Here is a 27,337-nt window from a genome sequence, read left to right on the forward strand (position 1 = left end):
AACGAATGGTTTAGTAGAGATGTGAGGAAAGCTTTTGTTATGCATGGATTGGTGTGAATCTGGAACTCACTGCCTGTAAGGGTGGTGGACCCAGAAACCCTCATTATATTTCAGAAGTATTTAGATGTGCACTTGCAATTCCAAAATATACAAGGCCATGGGATGGAACATTAGATTAGAATAGTTAGGTGGTTGTTTCTTGACTAGTGCAGACACGATGGGCCATAGAGCCTTTCCTGTGTTGTAGATCTCTATAACAGGGTTTATTTAAATGGAGAGAAACTGCAGAAAACTGCAGCACAAAGGAATCTATTAAACTAAACTTATTTAAACTCACCTTCATAAATTCAAATGGGATAGGAAATGGGAGCATGGAAGGAAGGTAAGAGGCCAGTGTTAGGAATGGATTGCTAGGAGTGCCCCTGTACTTTCCCCTCAGACTAAGGGTAGGTGTGAGAGTCAGCAGGTGAGGTGTTTCCATTGTTACAGAATGGAGCACATTTGATCCAGAGAAGTTTGATGCAGGAGATTTATGAACGGAGATTTGGCTGTCAGTAACTGACTGGTCTGTGGACTGGTGACCAGTTATTGATAACAAAGCCCTCCTGCCTGCCCACAACTCTATACTCAGCTCCTGAGTATCTGAACAGCTTGAGGCTATGGATGCTTCAGCAGAAATTATCAAGCGTCTGGAGGAGAAGGAGCTATTTGAGTTCTAGAGTAAACCGCCATCTGGAGCCATCCCTTTGCCAGTGGCTGTAAACTATGACTCTGAAATGAGAAGTCTAAGACTTTTGTTAGTGTGAACCAGTCACACACTGACTCTCTCGCAAACAAATGAAAGCACTGGGACGCGGAACATCGAGAAACAATGTTTTGATCAGCACAAGAATCATCTCTGTTAACCTGATAGATACGATCAACTGAACTGCTTTCCCAGTCTATCCCTCTGTCCATAACACCTATGTTTTTTTATGGAATATATCTGTTTGTGTGTACAGAGGAAGAGTTTATAAACAGTTGTATTTGGTAGGATTATATGCTGAAGGTTTGTCATTGTTTATCTGCAGTTAGAATATCTATAATAAATAGTGTCCTCCTTGTTAACTATAGAAACTAGGGCCACTCATCCACAAACTCCATCAACAAACACATCGACCTGGACCCAATATACCGGCCACTACAGCGGACAGCTGAAACTGACAACCGGAAGCGGCAGGGACAGGCCACTATAAATGCCGGAGGAAACACCACAGAAGCGCTTCACAGGAGGCTCCCAAGCACTGAGGATGTCACCTAGACAGGGGACGAAACGTTTGCAACAAAAATTTCCAGCTCGGCGAACAGAACCACAACAACGAGCACCCGAGCTACAAACCTTCTCCCAAACTTTGAACTAGGGCCATACTTTCTAACAACTTAGCTCAAAAAGACTAGTAAATTGTGAAATTTTGAGCACTTATTAAAATGTTCAACTTTTGTGACAATGTTGGGAAGAATGAGGCTTGATTTTGAGTGCCTACCCCAGTGAGGTGTAACAGTACGTGTACCAATAAACAATTCACGCTAGCAATTGATTTATATCCAAAAGGAAGGAATGTATCCACTGTCCCTTGACATTCAAAGGGATCACCATCACTATTAACATCCTGGGCATTACCATTGACTAGAGATTGAACTTGTTATGTAAGTACAGTGGCTCAAGAGCAGGCAAGAGGTTAGGAACTTTGTAGCAACGAAATGACTCCTGGTGTAAAGTGGAGGTTGACCCCTCACTGAGAACTAAAACCGAAACACCCAAATAGGAGCAACTTGCCTTATAATCTGTAAAATGAGTGTGAACAGTGGTGTAACCTGCCTTTCAGTAACTTCCAGTGATTAAACAAAATAAATCCCTTACACACACTTTAAACTCAACAAGTAACAATTTAGTTATCTAATTCTAACAATGGGCAAATTAACTAAACTATTAATAATCTGAATAAATCCCTTCTAACTACAACTATTCACGAATAAAACAAGCTTCCAGTGGTATGTTGTTCCAATAAATATAAGGCCCACTCATGTACAAAAAGCTCAGAATTTAGTCTCCCAAAATGATAGCCAGATGATGTATCTTCTGGAATGTTCTGTGCCTTCTTCTGTCAATTCTTCGATCAGGAATGACTTCTCTACTGTTAGTATTTACTCGGTGCTTTCTCTAATACATAGATGACTGTGAGAGCCAATTTCTCTCTCTCTCTTTCCCCAACTGCCCAATCTTTTATACCCTGTGATGACATATCAATATTTCTTACAATAGGATTGGTCTTATGTTGTCAAAATCATCAGATTTATATTTAATAGGAGTTTGGTATCTAAGTGCCTGGTTCAAATTGATTGGCTAAATTCAAAAACCTGTTGTTGTGGTAAAACTGCCCGCTAACTGTATAGCCTTTCGATGCAAATGTTTCAGTTCAGTCTCTCTATATGTATTTGCATTTTAAATCTCTAAGCACAGAAAAGGCACCATATTTTAAGGGATCACACAATGTTTTCCTCCCTAGCATTTTACAATTTTACAAGCATCAAATTCTAACTTCCTGCCTCACAATCTGCAATTATGCTACCCATGTTTGCAGCATTCCCTAAAACCTGTCTACCATTCACAAGGCACAAGTCAGGAGTGTGATGGAATACTCCTTACTTGCCTGGATGGGTGCAGCCCCAACAAGCCTCAAGAAGCTTGACACCACTCAGAACAAAGAAGACTGTTTGCTTGGCACTACATCCACAAGTATTCACTCCCTCCACCACCGATGCTCAGTAGCAGCAGTGCGTCCTATCGACAAGACGGCGAAAGTGAGGACTGCAGATGTTGAAGATTAGAATCGAGAGTGTGGCGCTGGAATAAGACAGCAGGTTAGACAGCATCCGAGAAACAGGCGAATCGACGTTTCGGGCAAAATCCCTTAATCAGGAATATCTACAAGATGTACTGCAGCAATTCACCAAAGATTCTCAGACAGCACCTTCCAAACCTACGAGCTCTTCCATCTAGAAGGACAAGAGCAGCCGATACATGGGAACACCACCCCTCCAAACCACTCTCCATCCTGACTTGGAAATATATCACTGTTCCTCCTCTGCCGCTGGGTCAAAATCCTGAAAATCTTTAATGGCATAATGGGTCTACCTGCAGCATATGGACTGCAGCGGTTCAAGTCAGCTTACCACTGCCTTCTCTGGGACAACAAGGGACAGACAATAAACACTGGCCCAGCCACCAACACCCACATTCCTTGAAAGAATTAAAATAAAGTCAGAACTCTGGAGAATTCAGAAAAAGATGACATTTGGGAACATGAAAATTGGGGAGTTAAGTGTTCTAAAATATTAATTTGGTTGCTCTTAGCTGTTTTGAGAAAGATGCAAATTGATATTAATTGATGATATCTGCTTTTGAAAAACAAAGAAACTAAATGGCAGGTTTAGTTTGTATGCTCTGGCAAATAAACTATGTCTTTAATTCGGCAAGTATCAATTTGTGAAGAGTCGAAACTGAGAAAGCTTGAATTATTTCATTTTCCAGGGTCATTAAATGAAGGTGTAAGTATGACCAGGAAAGAAGTACTGAGCAGGTCCTCAAAACCTATACTGCGGGGATCCAAGATGGCGGCGACCCAGCAAGACTGAGTCTATAGTGCTCCTCCCAAGACTTGGGTACAGTGGGTCACCCACCCCCTACCATGCTCACCAAATCATTTATAATAGTTGTGTAATTTAATTAGTTGTGTAATATTACATTTAAACAATTTAATCCTAAATTAAAATGACTAAAGGGAAGGGAGCCCGCAGCTCTCAGCAAGCAGGAACCCCTCCCCCACCCTCTCCAGCTGCAGCAGAGGCGTCCACATCCGCCCCGGGGGACTTGCCTGCAGTAACAAGCCTTGCAGAAATGATTTCCAAGCTTGACTCGAAGATTGATGCCTTTATTGCAGAATCCAGAAATCGTTGGGACTCGCTCTCGGCCGCGCTGCAGAAGCACGACCGAGAAATTCAAGAAATTGAACGCCGAGTCGGAGGGGCGGAGTTAAAGGCCGCGACCTCCGAAAATACCGCTCAATCGGCCGTGGATCAGGTCCGGACTCTCGAGCAGCGAGTCCAGACCTTGGAAAATCATATTGATGACCTCGATAATCGAGGTCGTCGAAAAAATATTCGTTTGCTGGGCCTTCCCAAACGGGAAGAGGAAGGCCAGCTTACAGCATTCCTGGAGCAGTGGCTGCCACAGCTTTTAAATCTGCAAGCTGGATCAGGCCAGGTAAGGGTGGAATGGGCCTACCGGGTCACAATACGCGGGCCCAGCTCGAACCAGCGCCCGCGCCCGGTCCTGTTCCGGCTGCAGAGCTACAAGGAGAGGCAGATACTCCTAGAAGCCTCTAGAAATCTCGGAAAAGACCCCCAAGCTATGATCTACAAAGGATCCAAGATCATGCTATTTCAGGACTTTTCCCCGGCTCTGGTTCGAAAGAGGAAGACATTTGACGAGGCGAAGAAGCGTTTAAGGGACTTAAATATTCAGTACTCCTTACGCTACCCAGCGATGTTACGCTTTAACCATGAAGGATCCGTATATAACTTTGGATCACCAGAAAAGGCTAAGGAATTCTTGGACTCTCTTAGATAAACTGTAAGATATAATGAATGTTGGTCTGCCTTTCCCCCCCGCTTTGGTTTATATCCCCCCCCTTTTTTTTTCTCTTACCTTACTGTTTAATATTATCATGGGGGGGTGGGAAGAGGGATTTGATTTTCTGCCCCCCCTTGGGGTTGTTTTCTGTTTTAATTTTATGTATATATGAGGGATGTATGTATATGTGTGTGTAGATATATATAAAAGCTGGGAGGTTTGGTTAATGTTGGTGGGGGGAGGTGGTTACCTTATATAATTTTACCTCTGTCTCTAGGAGCGGGGTTGTTTTCCCTTTGTTATTTTGTATTATTATATTTAATTATTATTCGTTGAGGTGGTAATTTTATAGTTATATGTTTATATATGGTATTAACATTACCAAATATACCCAGGTATTGGTATGGGTGGGGGTAGGGTGCTCACTGTTAACTCTAGCTTTGTATTATATTTGAATTCTCCTCATTTTATTGAGGAGTGCCTGGGTCAAGGGTGGGGCATTGGTTGGGAGAGGATATGATGGACTTTTGGAGAGGAAGTGACACCCCCTGGGAACAAGGGGGAAAGTCTCCACTTAGATACGTTTTATATTTTTTTTATTTAGAAATAGTTTTTTACTGTATTGTTGTGGGTGTATTAAAGAGGTTTTATTTTTGTAAATTTTACATGTTCTACGCTCGGGATGTTCTGGATAGGGTTCCCCCTCCCGAGGGGTCTCGGATTGGCCCAGAGGATTATAGTTGATCAGTCGGTTAAGTGGTGCACCTGGAATGTCAAGGGGAGTAATTCGCCAGTCAAAAGGAAGAAAATATTATCAAATCTTAAGAAGGAAAGAGTTGATATAGCTCTCCTACAGGAGACACACCTGTTAGATAAAGAACACTTGAAATTACGACAGGGCGGATTTGATCAGGCCTTTTTTTCTTCTTTTAGCTCAAAAAGCAGGGGAGTTGTTATTCTTGTTCGGAAGAATTTCCCTTTCAAAATCCTAAAGCAGATAAAAGACGAATCTGGACGATATATCTTGATTAATGCCCTCATATATGGAGAGGAATATGGGATTTTAAATTTGTACTGCCCCCCGGCACACCCCTTTAAATTTATAACGGAAGCCTTTTCAAAATTGATGGCTTTTGATGCCCGTCATATAATTATAGGGGGAGACTTTAATTGTATTATGGATCCGGAAATAGATAGGATTCCCAAGAGTACTGCAGGAGTATCTCCCAGATCTAGACAACTGATGGATCTGAACAAAGAATTAGGATTAGTAGATGTATGGAGATGTCTTCATCCACAGGGTAAAGATTTTTCTTTCTACTCTAATCCACATAAATGTCATACCAGAATTGACATGTTTTTTGCCCCCTCGATTTTTTTAAATTCCATATCATCCTGTAAAATAGGTAATATAGCAATTTCTGACCACGCTGCTGTATATATGGAAACTAAGGTGAGGAACAATGGGACATCCCCTCGGCACTGGCGTATGGACCCCTTCCTAATGAAAAATAGTAAATTTGTAAAGTACTTCTCTCAAGAATTTAAAACTTTTTTAGAAATTAATTCAGGTACAGCTAGCAACCCGTCAATGATGTGGGAGACCATCAAAGCTTACACGCGAGGCTTGATCATCTCCTACTCAGCGACCCAGAAGAAATTAAAGGGAGAACAACAGCGTCTGCTTGAAGCCCGCTTAAAAGCGGCTGAAACAGCATACACTGATAGACCTTCTATTATTAAATTGCAAAGGATTACTGCTCTTAGGACAGCTCTAAACACTACACTTACTCAAACGGCTAAGAGGGAAATATTATTTGCAAAGCAAAGGTTATATGAATATGGCGACAAACCGGGTAGATACTTAGCATTTCTTGCAAAGAAAAAAAAGGCCCCTCAGACTATTACGTCTATCAAGGAAAGTACGGGTATTTTGACTCATGATCACAAAAAGATTAATGCGATCTTTAGAGAATTTTATTCTGAGTTATATAAATCACAGGATTGTGAAGATAGGACGAAGAGGATGCAGTCATTTTTTAAAAATTTGACTTTTCAAGGCCTAACTCCGGAACAAGTATCGGTCCTAAATGCTCCTCTTACACTCCAAGAAATACTTGATGCAATTAGGCAACTTCAAAATGGTAAGGCGCCGGGCCCAGATGGTTTTCAAGCTGAATTCTATAAAGAATTTACAGAAATACTGGCTGGTCCACTTATGAACATGTATAACTATGCATATAGTCAGGGCTGTCTCCCGCCCTCGCTGAAAGAGGCAAATATCTCTCTTATCCTTAAAAAAGGAAAGGACCCAGAAGATTGTATATCATACAGACCAATATCCTTGCTAAATGTAGATTTTAAAATCCTCTCTAAAACGTTAGCACTGAGACTAGAAAGGATACTGCCACATATTATAAAGGAGGATCAGACGGGGTTTATTAAGGGCTGTAGATCATCCACTAATGTTAGAAGGGCTCTGAATATGATTCAAGCTTGTCATCAGGGAAAGATACCAGGAGTAGTGGTTTCATTAGACGCGGAAAAGGCATTTGATAGGGTCAAATGGTCATATTTGTTTTACACATTGGAGAGGTTTGGCGTTGGACAGGTGTTTACCAAATGGGTCTCAACATTGTATAGTGATCCCAAAGCAGTTGTGGTTACCAATGGATTAGGTTTTGAATAGCTTCAGTATGGGTAGGGGCTGCCGTCAGGGATGTCCCCTCTCGCCATTGTTATTCACGCTAATAATTGACCCACTAGCAGAAGCTATACGAGCTGATCCTAATATAGTAGCCCCTGGAGGGCTTCTTATATTTAGGCATTTTTATTACTCCAGTATTTGGTCAGTTGTATAAGGCTAATTTTGTGTATTTATTGGAAAGGATAAGGCAGGACCTCCAGCGATGGGAAGACCTACCAATTTCCTGGTTGGGTAGAATAGCACTAATCAAAACGAATGTCCTGCCCCGTCTCCTATATCCTATGAGAATGCTTCCGGTGATGCTGCCGAGGACGGCTTTATGTAAATTATATGGCTGGCTGGGTTCCTTTATCTGGATTCATAGACGGCCCCTCATTAAGCTGAAGAAGCTACAGCTTTCACAGGCAAGGGTGGATTGGACTTCCCAGACTTTAGGAAATATCAATTAAGTTCCCTATTAAGTTACATAGCTGATTGGGTCTTGTCTGATCCACAATCTATCTGGTTGGACATCGAGGCTTCTCAAGTAAAATACCCACATTAACCTTTTATTCTCAGACAAGAGGAAAATCATTACAGATCACTGTAAAAACCCTATAATACTAAATACAATCAAGGCTTGGAATATAATGCGGCAAAATGAGGGCAATTCACATAAAACATCCCCCTATGCACCGATAGTGGGAGCATGGGGATTCCAACCGGGGTTAACAGATGCCACTTTTAAACTCTGGAGATCCAGGGGTATCTCATGTCTAGGGGATCTATTTAAAGATGGGGTCCTGATGTCTTTCGAACAGCTGCGTCAGAAATTCGGATTACCCAATGGAGACCTCTTTCGATACTTCCAAATTCGAGATTATATACAGAAGAAGACTACGTTATTAGATAGTCTTTATAAATCCGAGAATGTAGTGTCCTACGACCAGTGGGGGTATCTTCCGTCAGTACTATTTATCATTTACTACATGATGAAGTATCAGGATATATGGATAATCTGCTTAAAACATGGGATCAGGATCTGGGACTAGAAATCTCCACAGAAACGTGGAATGATATTTGGGAAAATGCTAGAAGAATTACTATTTGTAACAGAACCCAGGCGATCCAGCTGAAGATACTTCATAGGGCCCATATAGCACCGGTTCGATTGGCAAAATTTAAGGCAGGAGCATCTCCAATGTGTCCTAAATGTAAAATAGAAGTGGGCACTCTTGTTCATTGCTTATGGACCTGTCATAAGATCCATAGATATTGGACTAAAGTAGCAAGTACCCTGACAGAAATTTTAGGAACGGAAATTAAAGTGGACCCTGTATCTCTCCTCTTGGGCTTTTCGAACTTTCCCTCCCTGGACACGTACGGGAAGAGACTATTTTCTATTCTTTCTTTCTGTGCAAGGAAAAATATTTTGGTGAACTGGGTGGCTGAGGGCCCCCCTGGACTTTCAAATTGGCACAGACTAATTATGGAATGTATTCCCCTTGACTTCCTTACAAATATGGTGCACCGAAAGACCGAATTATTTTATAAAATATGGCAGCCCTTCTTGAATTACATAAATACAGATATTTCGGCTATCCTAACAAGGGCTTTTATTTAATTGAGATTACAAACCTGGCTGGTCCGGGGCCCCTCGGGGGAGGAATCCCGCACGAATACGGGTTTTATTATATCTGATGCTAACATATCCCGAGCATGTAAGAGACTTAAATATACACTCTGGTTAGTTGTAGGTTAGATTAGTAGATAGTTGAGTTTTGTTTGTTTTTTTTTTCTTTTTTTTTTGGTTTTGTTTTGTTTTGTTTTGTTGTTGTTTTTTTGTTAAATTTTGGCTATTGTATATTTGAGCTAATTGTATATCAATGTTTATATCTGAGAGTTTTGTTTATTTTTGTAAACTTGTAAAAATGTTAAATTTCTAATAAAAATATCTATAAAAAAAAACCTATACTGCTTTCAGGCAAGTGAAAGATTATCAGAGGAGGTTTAAGTTTATGTAAATTGTCAAAAGAGTCTCGAATAGCATGACTTGAACAAAACAAAACCCAGACTGTATTGGACAATTGTAGTTTAAGGTTGATTTTGATGCGAGAGCAGCAAAAGGGGTTTGGTTTTTAAGTTTGATTAGCTGCAAGAAGGTACAAAGAGCAGGAAGTTGACAGCTCGTGGAATATGTGTGATTCTTTGTCATTTATAACTTGGGTAGACATTTTTAATCAATCTGTTCTGATGTGTTATAACAGGTGAGACCTGAAGCCAAGGCCTGCTTGCTCAGAGGAAGGGACACTGCCACTGCACCACACAAGCTCTTTTGATGGGTATACTGTTAGTAAACATATTAATAATGGTGAAGTGTAAGCCATGTTTTGACTCGCTCCCATCTGGTCAAGGCATCAGTGTTTCGTTATGAACATTGCAGACAGAATCTTATCAGGGTCTGAGCAACACAGTGAGGATTGTTTGAGAAGTTCAGTGATGGAGTAAAAGTGTCTCTAGCTTGGAAAGTGCCATGGAGAATTCCTTTATGAATCTCTAAACTCCTCCAAGTCAGACTTCTTGTGTACCTCGGATATTTCTCAAAGTGCAAATGAGGGAGCACCATGATAAAGAGATGATGATGTAAAAGTGAGATCAGCAATCATTGGAATAACAAGACACTAGAATATAGACAGCAATGTTCTCTACTTTAGAATCTCAACCAACGCGTTCCTTCAAACACTCGAAAGTCAGACAATAATTACGCTTAGAGACAGAACTGCAGCAGACTCTGAGCAACACCAGTCCTCCAGCACTACACCACTTTGGAACAAATGATTAACGATGAATGGTAATGAGTTGGCTGTCTCTTCCCTAGATTAATTTAAAATGCATGGGTTCAATCCAATCAGCTTAGGGCTTCATCCTCTTTGAATTTGTTTAGCTTATTCAAAGCACAGTCTTTCTAATTTCACATTTACATATTTCATCACATTTCTTATCATTCAATGCCATATCTCATTGACTCATCTCCCTGGTAAATATTGAAGTGAAACAATTATTTCTTATTTCTGCCATCTTATTACCTAACCTTATTCCATCTTTCCAACTTCCATCAGAGCTTTTTTTTTAATTGATGTACCTGTCAAATATTTGATTGATTTATTTTAATTTCTGTGATAATCTATTTACATTGTTCCTCTTGCCTTGGGTTTTCTTAGTCTTACTGCACTAATCTACTTGTATTGTTCTCTGATCATTCAATCGCCTGCTTTGTATTCAATGTCTCTTTCTTAACCTTCAATTATTTCCTTCTGACTTTACTAGGCCATGGATTCTCACCAGATTTTAGTTCTTTCTTTTTAGTGAATGCATTTCTCTGTTGAACATCATTCGAATTTCCTTTTATTTACTCCTGGGGCATGTGTGAGTGCTGGCCAGGCAGCGTTTATTTCCTGTCCCTAGCTGACCTTCCGAAAGTGGTGGTGAACTGCCTTCCTGAACCACTGCAGTCCATGTGCTTTAGTTGGACCCACAATGCCATTGGGGAGGGAATTCCAGGATGTTGCCCCAATAACAGTGAAGGGACTGTGATATATTTCCAAGTCAGGATCTGAGTGGCTTGGAGTGAACTTGCAGGTGGTAACCTTCCCATGTATCTGCTGCCCTTGTCCTTCTAGATGAAAGTGGTCGTGGGTTTGGAAGGTGCTGTCTGAGGATCTTTGGTGAATTTCTGCAGTGCATCTTCTAGATAGTACACACTGCTGCTACTGAGCTTCGGTGGCTGAATGAGTGGATGCTTGTGGATGTGGTGTTAATCAAATGGGCTGTTTAATCAAGCTTCTTGAGTTTTGATGGAGCTGCAGGGATCCAAGCAAGTCAGGAGTATTCTTGTGCCTTGTGGATCACATCAGGAGGTGAGTTACCTGCTATTCCTATCTTCTGACCTGTTTTTATAGCCACTGTATTTATATGGTGAGTCCAGTTGAATTTCTAGTCAATGGTAACTCCTAGGATGTTGATGGTAGAGGATTCAGTGATGGTAACACAATTGAATGTCAAAAGTGATGGTGGTTAGATATCTCCTATTGGACATGGTCATGGCCTTTTTTTGTGGTGTGAAAGTTACCTGCCACTTGTCAGCCTAATCTTGCATATTTTCCGAATCTAGTTGCATTTGAACATGGATTGCTTCAGTATCTGAGGAGTTGCGAATGGTGCTGAACATTGTGTAATCATCGGTGAACATCTCGACTTCTGACCTTATGATGGATGGAAGGTCATTGAGGAAGCAATTTCAAATGGTTGGGCCTAAAACACTCCCCTGAGGAACTCCTGCAGTGATGTCCTGGAGCTGAGATGACTGACCTCCAACAATGAAAACCACCTGCCTATGTGCCAACCACTGGAGAGTTTGTCCCTGATACCCATTGATTTCAGTTTTGCTGGGGCTCCTTGATGTCACACTTGGTCAAATGATGTTAAGAGCAGTCAAGTCCCTCCTCCCTACCTTTTATCTTAGCCTGCTGGACACACCCTCCTCATTCCTGAATAAGGGCTTATGCCCGAAACATCGATTCTCCTGCTCCTTGGATGCTGCCTGACCTGCTGCACTTTTCCAGCAACACATTTTTCAGCTCTGATCTCCAGCACCTGCAGTCCTCACTTTCGGATCACTCTGCTCTGACTGTCGCTGCATATTGTGGGGCACACAAATAGCCCTGTTTGATAGCTTCCCCAGATTGACACCTCATCTTCAGGTATGCCTGGAGCTGCTCCTGGTATGCCGTCCTGAACTCCCCATTGAACCAACGTTGATCCCTGGCTTGATGGTAATGGTTGAGTCAGAGATATGCTGGGCCTTGAGGTTACAGATTGTGCTGGAGTACAATTCTGCTGCTGTTGATGGTCCACAGTGCCTCATGGATGCCCAGTCTTGATTTGCTAGATCACTTTGAAGTGTGTCCCATTTAGCACGATGATAGTGTCACATAACACGATGGAAGTTTTTCTCAGTGTGAAGGTAAGACTTTGTCTCCACAAGGACTGCGCAGTGGTCATTCTTACCGATACTGGCATGGACAGATGCACCTGTAGCTGGAAGATCAGTGAGGATGAGATCAAGTATGTTTCTCTCTTGTTGGTTCCCTCACCACCTGCTGCAGACCCAGTCTAGCAGCTATGTCCCTTAGGACCTAACCAGCTTGATCAATGGTACTGCTGCTGAGCCCCTCCTGGTGTGAACATTGAAATCCACCACTCAGAGTACATTGTGTGCCCTTGTCGCCCTCACTGCTTCCTCAAGTGGTGTTCAACATGGAGGAGGACTGACTCATCAGCCAAGGGAGGGCGGTACGTGATAATCAGCAGGAGGTTTCTTTGCCGATGTTTAACCTGAAGCCAAGAGGCTTCAAGGGGTCTGGAGTCAATGTTGAGAACTCTGAGAGCAACTCCCACCTGACTGTATAACACTGCCACCACCTCAGCTGGAGGGACAGGACATATCCAGGGATGGTGATGCTAGTGTCTGGGAGATTGTAAGGTATGCATATGACTATGCTTGACTAGTCTGTGAGACAGCTCTCCCAATTTTGGCATTAACCCCCGAATGTTGGTAAGGAGGACTTTGCAGGGCTATGTTTGCTGTGTTTGATTGACATCAGTGTTTGTCAACTGTTGCCCATTTTATTTTATTTCCCCAAGTTCTACTTACAGCCTTTCAATATCAGCTTTTCTCCAATCTATGAATTGGGTTTTGTCATGTACACACCCGTCTTTATCATCATCACCTGTACATTCTCTTTCCAGGAGGTCTTCATTGATGAAAACAAAATTAACATGAGTATATCCCGCCAACTCCAAAACAAGCCAAGGAGGCTGAACGATTAAAGGAAGAAACTCAGAATTATGCAGGATTGCCGCCAGGAAAGTACTGAGCAGGATAATTAGCCCAACAGAAACCCATATGAGAACGTTATCCTTGATTTATGGTTTTAATATTTTGGTGGCAGCAGCCAAATTCAATTCCATGTAGCAATCATCAGGAAAAGTGGTGTTGAAGTTGTGTTTACTCTTTAATAGCAGTTTCAGTTATGATCAATAGCATAAATCTATTTTTAAAAACCTAACCTATATCCATTTCCCCATGATTGCCAATAGGATCATTAATAAATAAGTTATAAACAGGAATGTCTGACCTCTGTGCATTTAAAAACAAATCACTCATTGCTACAAACCATGAGAGAAGAAAAAGATTAATAGAATCATATATGACCAAAAAAAAGACCAAAAAGTGGTGCTAATGCCAGGTCTTTGAAAGCTCTGTTCAATTGTTCACTTTCACTTGGTCTTTATTTCAAGACTTCGCACAAAAAAAGTATGAACAAGGAGCAAAAGAAGACCAGTTGACTCTTCAAGTCCATTCTGCCTTCTATAAGAAGATGGTGGATCTGATTTTGTGTCTAATTCTACATTCCTGCCTATCCTCAGCAACATTTCATCCCCTTAGAGGTTTAACCATGTCTAGTGGTATTTGAGGTAGAAAGGGAACGTGCTTATGTCTCTTTCTGGTGTTAGTTTATCTTGGAACCTGGCCAGAAGCCGTAGCTTGGGTGGGAGGCACATCCAGGAGACTCACCTGCCATGAATAATAACTTTTATTTTGGTCACATTATAAAGATAGCCATCAAGGCCAGAAGTGGGACTTGAACTTGAAGTGGGATCAGAGGAAAGAACACCACTCACCTGTGCCACAAAACATTGTCTCACATTAATCGCAAAGTGTTTTCAAATAGATGACTGAAGGGAAACCCCTTCTCTCAGTGGCCATCTTGCATTTGCCTTTGTCTGCTTGCTGCTCCAATGGTGATTGGGTGCTTCACTGGTGGTTTGCAGAAGGCTGGCCTCAAGTAGTTCTCGACCTTGGCACACGCTGGCAGCTGTAGAGGACGCAGCAATGGCAGAGGTGGCACAGATGTTATCATCCTAAGGTGGGACCTCAGGTCTCTTCGCCCAGGGTTGGATCAGCTCAGTCCACGTTTCCACTCAGTATTCAGATCGGTTTCTGCCTGGGCCACAAAGGGCAGCCTCCTGGCACTGCACCAGGGCCGGTGTGCCAGTGTGGTCATGGAGTTGGCCAATACTGCCCTACTGAAAGGTTTAGTCTACAGTCTGTGCATTGTGCCCTGTGTTAACACAGTTAGAATACACAGTGTTTCATGTCAGTAGCAAGAGGCTGTGTCTCTGTGTTCATGTTATACAGCCGTAGAGTCATACAGAATGGAAAGAGACCATTCGGTCCAACCAGTCCATGCCGACCACAATCCCACACTAAACTAGTCTCATCTGCCTAAACTTGGCCCATATCTCTCCAAATATTTCTTATTCCTGTACTTATCTAAATGTCTTTTAAAAACTGTAACTGTAGCCGCATCGACCACTTCCTCTGGAAGTTCATTCCACACACGTGTTCAGGTGCAGAGAGGTGTGAAGGGTGGAACAGAGGATAGACACAGCATTGTGTTTGGGTGGAGGGAGGAAATGGAGGATGGACAGAGTGTAGTGTTCGGTTGAAGGGAGGTGTGAGGAGGAAATGGAGGATGGACAGAGTGTGGTGTTCGGTTGAAGGGAGGTGTGAGGAGGAAATGGAGGATGGACAGAGTGTGGTGTTTGGGTGCAGGGATGTGTGAGGGAGGAAATTGAGGGTGGATGGAGAGTAGTGTGCGGGTGGAGGGAGGTGTTGGGGGAATGGAGGATGGACGGATTGTGGAATTCAGGTGGAGGGAAGTGTGAGGGAGGAAGTGGAGGATGGATGGAGTGTGGTGTTTGAGTGGAGGGAGGTGTGAGGAGAAGTGGAGGATGGACGGAGTGTGGTGTTTGGGTGGAGGGAGGTGTGAGGGAGAAGTGGAGGATGGACGGAGTGTGGTGTTTGTGTGGAGGGAGGTGTGAGGGAGAAGTGGAGGATGGACGGAGTGTGGTGTTTGGGTGGAGGGAGGTGTGAGGGAGAAGTGGAGGATGGACGGAGTGTGGTGTTTGGGTGGAGGGAGGTGTGAGAGAGAAGTGGAGGATGGACAGAGTGCGGTGTTCGGGTGGAGGGAGGTGTGAGGGAGAAGTGGAGGATGGACAGAGTGTGGTGTTTGGGTGGAGGGAGGTGTGAAGGGGGAATGGAAGATGGACAGAGTGTGGTGTTCAGGTGGAGGGAGGTGTGAGGGAGGAAATGGAGGATGGATAGAGTGTGGTGTTCAGACAGAGGGAGGTGTGCATGATGGAGAAGCATTGTATTCTGAGTGTAAGGGTCGGATGTGGGTCAAGATGGGGATTGAAAGACGGATGATGGGTCTAAAGGATGACATCAGGGAAGTTGATGGTGTGGTTCTGAGGGTTTTTCATATGGTGGGCAGGGGAGAGAGCCGTTGTAGTTTAATAGCAGAGTTGTAGTCAGTCCAGGGGCAGCTCTAGAGTCATAGACAAGGTTTGTAAGGTCTCACGGGTGGGAAGAAAGTAGGATGGATGAGAATAATGGGATGATTCAGGGTCAAGGTGAGCATTGGCAGGTTATAGATGGAGACCAAGTAGGGAGAGCTGATATGTGTAGGGTAATAGGGATCCGTGTAATTGTGAGGAAGTCCAGGGTAATAGAGGGAAGAGGAAATCAGATGTAAGGTGAGTTGTGAGTGTTAGTGCAACATGAGAGTGACAGCAGGAGGGTATAAGGTTCTCAATGTAATACCTCATCATTTTAATACATTGCTTCAGTCGCAGCTTCTCTGAATCTAAGCACAACTGAAGCGAGAGGAAGGTTATTTTGGGAGGCTGGAGTTTTTTTATTCACTCACAGGATGAGGGCATCGCTGGCTAGGCCAGCATTTATTGCCCATCTCTAATTTGCCCAGAGGGCAGTTAAGAGCCAATCACATTGCTGTAGGTCTGGAGTCACGTGTTGGCCAGACCAGGTAAGGATGGCAATTTCCTTCCATAAAGGACATCAGTGAGCCATTAGGATATTAGTTAATGTTGCACATAACTGGCTAAGTAACAGAACTCTCTAATTATTGTTTAAATGTCTGTACATGTGTGTGCCCTCTTGTGTGTGTCTCCCCCCTCAAACTGGGTAATTCCCTCCAAAGTAAGCATGCAGATGCAGCCGGTGGTGAAGAAGGCAAATGGGAACGTTGATCTTCAGAGTGAGAGGATTCGAGTACAGGAGCAGGGATGTCTTGCTGCAATTGGACCCGGTCTTGGTGACTACTGTGGGTAGTTTTGGACTCCTTATCTGATAACGAATGTTCTGGCTGCAGACGGAGTGCAATGAAGGTTTAACAGACTGATCCCTGGGATGTTGAGATTGACAAATGAAGAGAGATTAGATCAGTTAAGATTATATTTACTGGAGTTTAGCAGTTTGAAAGGAGATCTCAAAGGAACCCTTAAAATTCTAACAAGACTTGATAGAGTAAAGGAAGCAAAGATGTTCCTGATGACCAGAACCAGGAATCACATAGAGTCACAGGATCTATACAGTGTGGAAGCAGGCCATTCAGCCTATACTGACCCTCTGAAAAGCATCCCATCCAGATCCATCCTATCCCTGGTACCCTGCATTTCCCAGGGCCAGTCCACCTAAGCTGCACATTTGTGGACTGTGGGAGGAAACCCACACAGCAAACTCCCCCCCACCCCCACCTATCTGCATCTACCTATCACCTTCCAAGCTACCTTCCCCCCTCCCTCCCAGCTCCATTCCACCCCCACCGTCCTATTGATCTCTCAGCCCCCTTCCCCCTTCCACATTCCTGATGAAGGGCTTATGCCTGAAACATCGACTGTCCTGCTCCTCGGATGCTGCCTGACCTGCTGTGCTTTTCCAGCGACTGACTTTTCAACTCTGATCTCCAGCACCTGCAGTCCTCACTTTCTCCTGCAGGGTGAAGGTGTAAACTCCACACAGACAGTCGCCTGAGAGTGGAACCAGACCCAGGCCCCTGGTGCTGTGAGGCAGCAGTGCTAACCACTGAGCCACTGTGTAGCCCCACTTTAAGGTAATGGGGAAAAGGCCATTTAGGATGGAAATGAGAAGAAATTCCTTCCCCCAGAAATGATGAGCCTGTGGAATTCTCTGCCACAGAAAGGCTAGAGTCACTGAGTCATACAGCATGGAAATAATCCCCTCAGTCCAACGCATTTTTGTTCCAAACTAAACTAGACCGATTTGCAAAGCAGTTGAGCATTCAAACAGGAGTTCTTAGGGACAAAAAGGATCAAAGGATATGGGGAGAAAGTGGGAACAGGGGACTGTGTTGATCAGCCATGATCCTCTTGACTGGGGAAGCAGGCTCAAAGGCCGAATGCCTACCACTGCCTCTTGTTTCAATGTTTCTATAGCTGTGGATGTCATCTGCCGTAGCCTTGGGAACAGGAGAAGAGAAGGTGCAGGAGGAGAGTTTTAACCAGAGGCCTCAACATCAACAGTAGGTAGCACCTGAGGTTCAGGCTGGTCTGGATACAGACATCCACAAACGTTGGCCAAATTGTCAGATACATTAGGGACATTTAAGAGACTCTTGGGCAGATAGTACAATGAAGAGCATGTAGGTTAATTTGATCTTAGAGTAGGATAAAAGGCTGGCACAACATCAAAGGCCGAAGGGCCTGTACTGTGCTGTACTGTTCTATGTTCAAATCAGGCACTGGAATGGCAACCTACCCAGAAGGAGAAGAGACTGTGTCCCAGGTATCAGAGAGGTAATGTCACAGACATCTGAGGGGCTCTTGGGAAATGGTCCGTTTGGGTTGGGTTGTTCATTAGGGTGTGCAGCAATGTGTGTTTCATGAGAAGCCCATGACAATGGTTAGAGCTGCCCTCAAGAAGACAGCCAGTAGGAAGGCATCTCTGAACTGTGGGGCTGATGACTTAGACATTGCTTCAAAGAATGTGGCACTTGAAATCAGGGGAGCTTCCAGTCAAGGCATAGATCCATCCCCTCTCTGAACAGAAAGCTCTTCAGTACGATATCTGTAATTTCAATGTTATCAACTGACGTGTGGATTTCACCAGCGAAATGCTTTCACTCCGACTAAATCAGATGTGTTCCTTAGACTGCTCCTGGCAATTAGAATTTGAATTATAATGGTGTGGCCAATGACAGATGAGAAAACAGAAATTACACACTCTTCTGTTTATGACATCAGGAATTACACACAGTAACAAAACCCTGCACCCTGTACTGATTGCCCCTAAATAAAGCCCACCACAGCACCAAAACCACCCAAGTAAACTCCACGTCACCACAATAATTAATCCTCCCAAAAAATACTCACTAAGTCTTTAAAGAATAATAACACTCCATAGATTAAACTCCCAAATAAAGGCTCCTCACCATAGGCTAGATGCCCCCAAATTAACTGAATTTTTTTAAAAATGCATTCATTGGATTTAGGTATTTCTGGCTGGGAGAAAGTGAGAACTGCAGATGCTGGAGACCAGAGTTGAAAAATGTGGTGCTGGAAAAACACAGCAGGCCAGGCAGCATCCGAGGAGCAGGAGAATCGAAGTTTCGGGCAAAAGCTCTTCTTCAGGAATCCTGAAGAAGGGCTTATGCCCGAAATGTCGATTCTCCTGCTTCTTGGATGCTGCCTGTTCTATTTCTGGCTGGGACAACATTTGATGCCCATCCCTAATTGACCTTGAATGGAGTCACTTGTTAGGCCATTGAGAGGGCAGGTATGAACGAACGACTTTGCTGTAGGTCTGGAGTCACACGTAGGCCAAACCAGCTAAGGACAGCAGCTTCCATTCCTTACAGACATTGGTGAACCAGACATTGGTGAACAATGGCTGTATGATCACTGTTAGGCTTCTGCCATAGTGGAATCTGAACCCATATCCCAGAACATTGGCCAGCAATCCTGGTCCGATGACATTCCCACTACAGCCCCCCCTCACCGAAATCAGCTTGGAAAGACTATGGGTTCCACTGGTTAATCACTCAGGTCTCCCTAGCCCCACAAAGCTGAGAATGATCATGATCTCATTGAATGGTGGAGCAGACTCGATGGGCTGAATGGCCTACTTCTGCTCTGATGCCTTGTGGTTTTGTGATAAAATGCTGTGATAGCTGATAATCTGCAATTATCATGTGGTGATCTTATGTTAGCCCCCATAACATAAATATGACATGTACGTCATACAGTACGGAGCACCTGTTATCTATAATCATATTACAATAAGAGGCACTTGTGTGTCTGTTCAAACAAATCACTGTGGATTTGATGTGGCATACTTCCCTCAGCATGTCATACTGGCAGAGCTCAGAAAGGTGGAGACATGGAGCTTTATCCCATTAGGACACATGCTATGATATGGGAATTAAATCACGAACTTGTCCCTTAAAGGGGCAACACAAGACAAAACACAATAATGCTTTGGAATTTCAAAGAATGAGAGATGATCTCCTTTAAGCATGCAGGTTTCTGAGGGAGCTTGATGAAGTAGACATTGAGAGATTATTTCCACAAGTTGCAGAATCTAACACACACCCTGCAGTGTCAGGATTAGAGGCCAGGACTGAGATCAGGACAAATTATTTTACTTCAAATCTTCTGAATTGTCGACCCTGAGTGAGTTGTGGTTGCTCCATCATTGAAGATGTTTAAATGTAGGGTAGACATATTTTTGTCCTTTCAGGTGTGATGTAGTCTGTGTGATTTTATATATATATATTTTTTTCTTTTTAGTATAATTTATTGTAAATTTGGGTTCTTGATTTTTTAAAATAAGTAACACATGCGTTTTTGTCTGTCTGAAGTAAATAATGAATTTGTAGGTAGTTCTATAGCCATGATGATTTGTTTTAAAACAATTTTTGGAACATAACTTTAAAATGTGGATTTTTGTTTAAATTAGATTGTTTTGCAACCCAGAAAAGTACATAATGGGGTCAAAGGTTTGTTAGAGACTTCTGCTACTTGATTTTCTTTAAGCTTAATGGAAATCCACAGCTTGGAAAGAGTTTTGCTTTGTTACTTTGTGTTTTGAGCAGTCCTACAAAGCTCTTGGGTGAAGGTTGCTGGAAAAGCAATGACATGAGAAGGGAAGGATTTCCAGTGTCTTGGAGTGAAGAGCTGTTCTTATCAGAAGAGTTGCCATAAAACCCTGAGGAGATTACTTAAAGCTGCATACATTTAACCTTAACTGTCTAACAGCTCCAAGAACAAGCTATCTGCTATTCCAGACTTGCGGCTGAAGTTTTAAATGACTTAAACTTACTGAGATGTTTGATATAAGGATTCTGGAGTACTGTACCAAGCCTATATTTTGATAACTTATAATAACGACTTTTTTGTCTTTTCAATTTATCAATGGGTTTTTTTTGGGAACAATGAGGTTAGATTTTTACTGTATATTCACAGTGTTATAAGTAGGCAATTCAGTATATCCTATTTTATCATAATTTTTTCTGTTAATAAACTTCCGCTATAGGAAAGCAAAAACCACACAAATGCACGCTTAAAGTTTCAGTGAGGGACCATTTCATTAAAATGAAAAGATATCAAAATATGAGTTATGAGGGTTTCGGACTGAGATCTGACCTGAGCAGTAATAACAACAGTTGGCATCATAATACAGAGAATTATAGGGTATAGGGAGCAGGCTCCATAGTCTACTCCTGCTCCGATGTCTAGTGTCTTTGGGTTCTTGGGTCGTAATAAATAGCAATAGAAAGATTACAGTTTTGTATCATATCAAAGATGTCCATTTAATTTTCTAAATTATACACAGTTATCACTCATTCCCCAGTCAATGTAATTGCTCTGAATATTGAGCCATGGAGTTACCTGTTGCTTCATCATGTCTGCGATAGTTCATTGGAATATGTGAATCAATGGAATTCTAGGAAAAAGAGGGAGCCATTAAGCCTTCTCCTAACTTCTATTTGATTTTGATTGATCTGTAACTCCACTGAACTATGTGCCATTCTTCATAACCTGGATACCCTTCTGTAGAAAGAATCTCTCAATCTCAGTCATTGTAAGGTCGACTTGCTCAAGGAACCATAGCGGAGAGAGAGTGCTGGACTTCTATTTATTTTGGACATCCTGATGTTTGAAAGAATGCTATATCAATACAATGCTCTTTCTTTATTAATTGTCTTTGATTAGATTCATATCATTATAGAATTCAACAGTGTGCCTGAGCCACTGGTTTTCATTGATCAGTGCTAATACAAAACTTATTTATTTTAATATCATGCTTTTACATTTTTTGTTTAGTGTGACATGAAAGACCAGTTTTTGACTATAGATTATTAGAAGGTTTGCTGTGTAGCGTTCACTGAAATTCTTTATTGAATCGAACAGGTTCAGGAGACAGCCTTCTGTAACCACATGTAATCTTTAGTGAGATGGACTCTGCTAAAGGTTTTCACTCTCTTTATCTTCTCTCTAAGCTCAGATCCAATATTGTATGGACCAGCCATATTAGATTTTGATAATGTTACAATAAGCTACTGGTTAAACTTTATATTGCAACTGGATTTACAATTTCAGCACCGGAAACACAGAAATGGATCTGTGCAAATGAATAACTAATCAGCAATGTTATTCAAAAATGTGTAGGATTATTGTGATCCCTAATTAATGGAGAAACCATTATTCAAAATAACCAAATGAAAGTCATGTCCCCAAGAGAAGAAATGACCAACAAGATAGCATGTTTTGTAACATTTACTGTAACAGGAATCAGAATCAATGAAAATCAAACATCAATTAGCATGCACATGATGCTTCAAGTGCAAAGATAATTTTCACTTTAAATAGTTGATCCCTCAAAGATATGTCTTATACAATCACATCGGGTCACTCCAGGATGTATGGAGTTACATAGCTACAAGGGCAGAATGGTTTTTATGCAGGGTCAGGAGTTCTATTTCACGGATAATAAACTTCATAAAACATCTGAGATTAAGAGTCTAATGATGACCATGAATCCAGTGTTAATTGTGAGGAAAAGTCCATCTGGGTCACTAATGTCCTTTAGGGAAAGAAGCTGCCATCCTTACCTGGTCTGCCCTACATGTGACTCCAGGCTCACAGCAATGTGTTGACTCTTAACTGCCCTCTGGGTAATTAGGGATGGGCAATAAATGCTGGCCTAGTCAGCGATGCCCACATCCTGTGAATTAATGTAAAAAAAAATCTATTTGCCCCAACTCGCCCCCACCTCCCCTCACTCTTTGGAATTGCACCACGAGCACTTGCCTTCAAAACCCTCATCAAAGTCTAAAACTGTGACTTTGCCCAGATTTCTTGGGCCTGTCATTAAACTTTCCTGTTCTGCCATATTATAAGAGCATAAACAGCTATTATCTTCTCCTCTGTGTCAGTCTGTGGGTCAAGATGCTGAGCAGAGGTTTTCTATTCGATCTCTGGCCTTGCCGTCAGATGGAAGGCAAATGAGAATTCCTCCAGGCGGTAAGCTCTCTTGCTTTTCGTTCCTTGTCTGTAACAATATTTGAGGCTATTTAAATATTCTGGGATTAACGAGAATTTATTTAAACACAGATTCTATCCAAATATTGGAAGTTGCAGCCATCACAGCATGGGGTTGTATTGAAAGTCCAGGAGAGAGATTAATATTCCTTTGAACTTCTGAGCTTTTCAAATTTCGACTTAAGTTTTGGAATAAATAAAACTCACAATTTAAAGTTTGATCTGGTCACCGCTGTATCGCTTGAAAAACTCTTGCAAAAATCTTTATAAAAACTCCTCTTGCTTTCGAATTCCTTTCTCCCCTTTAACATTCTTTGCTCACATCCTTCACATCCTCTCCTTTAACATTCTTTCCTCACATCTTTCCAGAACAGTTAAATCCTGGAAAATGCAACAACTCCAAAACTAGGAGTTGTACGTCTAAAATAGTCATAATAAAAGCACAAGGGAATTCAGGAGAACTGTCTTTATCCAGAGAATCATCAGGATTCTCTGGGCCAAGGTGCAGTTGAAGCACAGATGCAGTAAAAAAGAGAAGCTGGAAAAATTACAATTGGATTTGGGGACAGAGATGGAAGGATAGAGAAGTGAGGGAGGGGGAAAGTTCAAATGGAGCTTACATGCCAACCTGGAGCATTTGGGCTGAATGGCCTGTTTCTACATTGTACAAAAATATATATGATGTGGAAATAATGATGCTAACAATGTGGGTTCATCAATTCCTACTCTGGCTGGACTAGATTTGATTCTGCACCCTGACCTCTGACAGTGGGAGACAATGCAAACCATTGGTGTTGTCCAGTCATGAGTGTGTATGTGTCATTGAGAGTGAGGGGTCTCACTGAGAGAGTGTGTGCACTATTGACAGCGATGGGTCTCGCTGTGAGAATGTGGCACCACTTGCAGTGAGGAGTCTCCCTGTGAGAGTGTGGGCAACATTTGCAGTGAGGGGTCTCACTGTGAGAGTGTGGCAACATTGGCAGTGAGGAGTCTCCCTGTGAGAGTGTGGGCACCATTGACAGTGAGGGGTCTCACTGTGAGAGTGTGGCAACATTGGCAGTGAGGGGTCTCACTGTGAGAGTGTGGCAACATTGGCAGTGAGGAGTCTCCCTGTGAGAGTGTGGGCAACATTGGCAGTGAGGGGTCTCACTGTGAGAGTGTGGGCACCATTGACAGTGAGGGGTCTCACTGTGAGAGTGTGGCAACATTGGCAGTGAGGGGTCTCACTGTGAGAGTGTGGCAACATTGGCAGTGAGGGGTCTCACTGTGAGAGTGTGGGCAACACTAACAGTGAGGGGTCTCACTGTGAGAGTGTGGGCACCATTTGCAGTGAGGGGTCTCACTGTGAGAGTGTGGGCAACATTGACAGTGAGGAGTCTCCCTGTGAGAGTGTGGGCAACATTGACAGTGAGGGGTCTCACTGTGAGAGTGTGGCAACATTGGCAGTGAGGGGTCTCACTGTGAGAGTGTGGGCAACACTAACAGTGAGGGGTCTCACTGTGAGAGTGTGGGCAACATTGGCAGTGAGGGGTCTCACTGTGAGAGTGTGGCAACATTGGCAGTGAGGGGTCTCACTGTGAGAGTGTGGGCAACACTAACAGTGAGGGGTCTCACTGTGAGAGTGTGGGCAACATTGACAGTGAGGGGTCTCACTGTGAGAGTGTGGACAACACTAACAGTGAGGGGTCTCACTGTGAGAGTGTGGGCAACATTGACAGTGAGGGGTCTCACTGTGAGAGTGTGGCAACATTGGCAGTGAGGGGTCTCACTGTGAGAGTGTGGCAACATTGGCAGTGAGGGGTCTCACTGTGAGAGTGTGGGCAACACTAACAGTGAGGGGTCTCACTGTGAGAGTGTGGGCACCATTTGCAGTGAGGGGTCTCACTGTGAGAGTGTGGGCAACATTGGCAGTGAGGGGTCTCACTGTGAGAGTGTGGCAACATTGGCAGTGAGGGGTCTCACTGTGAGAGTGTGGGCAACACTAACAGTGAGGGGTCTCACTGTGAGAGTGTGGGCAACATTGGCAGTGAGGGGTCTCACTGTGAGAGTGTGGCAACATTGGCAGTGAGGGGTCTCACTGTGAGAGTGTGGGCAACATTGGCAGTGAGGGGTCTCACTGTGAGAGTGTGGGCAACACTAACAGTGAGGGGTCTCACTGTGAGAGTGTGGGCAACATTGGCAGTGAGGGGTCTCACTGTGAGAGTGTGGGCAACACTAACAGTGAGGGGTCTCACTGTGAGAGTGTGGGCAACATTGGCAGTGAGGGGTCTCACTGTGAGAGTGTGGGCAACACTAACAGTGAGGGGTCTCACTGTGAGAGTGTGGGCAACATTGACAGTGAGGGGTCTCACTGTGAGAGTGTGGGCAACATTGACAGTGAGGGGTCTCACTGTGAGAGTGTGGGCAACATTGACAGTGAGGGGTCTCACTGTGAGAGTGTGGGCAACATTGACAGTGAGGGGTCTCACTGTGAGAGTGTGGCAACATTGACAGTGAGGGGTCTCACTGTGAGAGTGTGGGCAACATTGACAGTGAGGGGTCTCACTGTGAGAGTGTGGCAACATTGGCAGTGAGGGGTCTCACTGTGAGAGTGTGGCAACATTGGCAGTGAGGGGTCTCACTGTGAGAGTGTGGGCAACATTGACAGTGAGGGGTCTCACTGTGAGAGTGTGGCAACATTGGCAGTGAGGGGTCTCACTGTGAGAGTGTGGGCAACACTAACAGTGAGGGGTCTCACTGTGAGAGTGTGGGCACCATTTGCAGTGAGGGGTCTCACTGTGAGAGTGTGGGCAACATTGGCAGTGAGGGGTCTCACTGTGAGAGTGTGGCAACATTGGCAGTGAGGGGTCTCACTGTGAGAGTGTGGGCAACACTAACAGTGAGGGGTCTCACTGTGAGAGTGTGGGCAACATTGACAGTGAGGGGTCTCACTGTGAGAGTGTGGGCAACACTAACAGTGAGGGGTCTCACTGTGAGAGTGTGGGCAACATTGACAGTGAGGGGTCTCACTGTGAGAGTGTGGCAACACTAACAGTGAGGGGTCTCACTGTGAGAGTGTGGGCAACATTGACAGTGAGGGGTCTCACTGTGAGAGTGTGGGCACCATTTGCAGTGAGGGGTCTCACAGTGAGAGTGTGGGCAACATTGACAGTGAGGGGTCTCACTGTGAGAGTGTGGGCAACATTGACAGTGAGGGGTCTCACTGTGAGAGTGTGGGCAACATTGACAGTGAGGGGTCTCACTGTGAGAGTGTGGGCAACATTGACAGTGAGGGGTCTCACAGTGAGAGTGTGGGCAACATTGACAGTGAGGGGTCTCACTGTGAGAGTGTGGGCAACACTAACAGTGAGGGGTCTCACTGTGAGAGTGTGGCAACATTGACAGTGAGGGGTCTCACTGTGAGAGTGTGGGCAACACTAACAGTGAGGGGTCTCACTGTGAGAGTGTGGGCACCATTTGCAGTGAGGGGTCTCACTGTGAGAGTGTGGGCAACATTGGCAGTGAGGGGTCTCACTGTGAGAGTGTGGCAACATTGGCAGTGAGGGGTCTCACTGTGAGAGTGTGGGCAACACTAACAGTGAGGGGTCTCACTGTGAGAGTGTGGGCAACATTGACAGTGAGGGGTCTCACTGTGAGAGTGTGGGCAACATTGACAGTGAGGGGTCTCACTGTGAGAGTGTGGGCAACATTGACAGTGAGGGGTCTCACAGTGAGAGTGTGGCACCATTTGCAGTGAGGGGTCTCACTGAGAGAGTGTGGCAACATTGGCAGTGAGGGGTCTCACTGTGAGAGTGTGGCACCATTTGCAGTGAGGGGTCTCACTGAGAGAGTGTGGCAACATTGGCAGTGAGGGGTCTCACTGTGAGAGTGTGGCACCATTTGCAGTGAAGGGCATCAGTGTGAGAGCATGGGCACCATTTGCAGTGAGGGGTCTCAGGATTGCATAACAACACCTTCCAGCTACTCGAGGTGGATGTGCTTGGAAACAGTCAAAACCCGGCCTGAAAATTGAACAAGCGAGTGTCCGAGTCTCCACCAGCTTCCCCTCTGACATTTTCTTATTCTTCAGAAAGGAAATGGGCACCTGGCAATTGAACATCCCCTCCCCCCTCCATCACGATTAATTAAATTCTTCTCTGGTGCTGTAAATGTGTGTGAGCTTTTAATGCTCTTGTGTGAATCCATTTTATGTGGCATCACTTAGATGTAACATTGAACAAGCCTCTAAGGGGCTTCATTGGATAAAGCATGAGTGTTGCCAAACAGCTGAGTATAATCGTTTTACTGAACCATGAATATAATGTCTATAAATAGCTAGTTTTGGATACACAGGTCGAAACACAGGGACTTTAACTTTCAAGTTCCATCTAATCCTAAAGTTCAATGACCATATCCTAGAGGGAGCTGTATCATAGGATGTGATTGTAGTTACAGATGTACTGAAGTGTGAAATTCTCTCCCTTAACCACTCTATCTCTCTCTCCCCTTTGACA

Source organism: Chiloscyllium plagiosum, unplaced genomic scaffold (assembly GCF_037043375.1).
Source record: "Chiloscyllium plagiosum isolate Xiang-an unplaced genomic scaffold, Cpla_swu_hap1 HiC_scaffold_28, whole genome shotgun sequence".
Classification (NCBI taxonomy): domain Eukaryota; kingdom Metazoa; phylum Chordata; class Chondrichthyes; order Orectolobiformes; family Hemiscylliidae; genus Chiloscyllium; species Chiloscyllium plagiosum.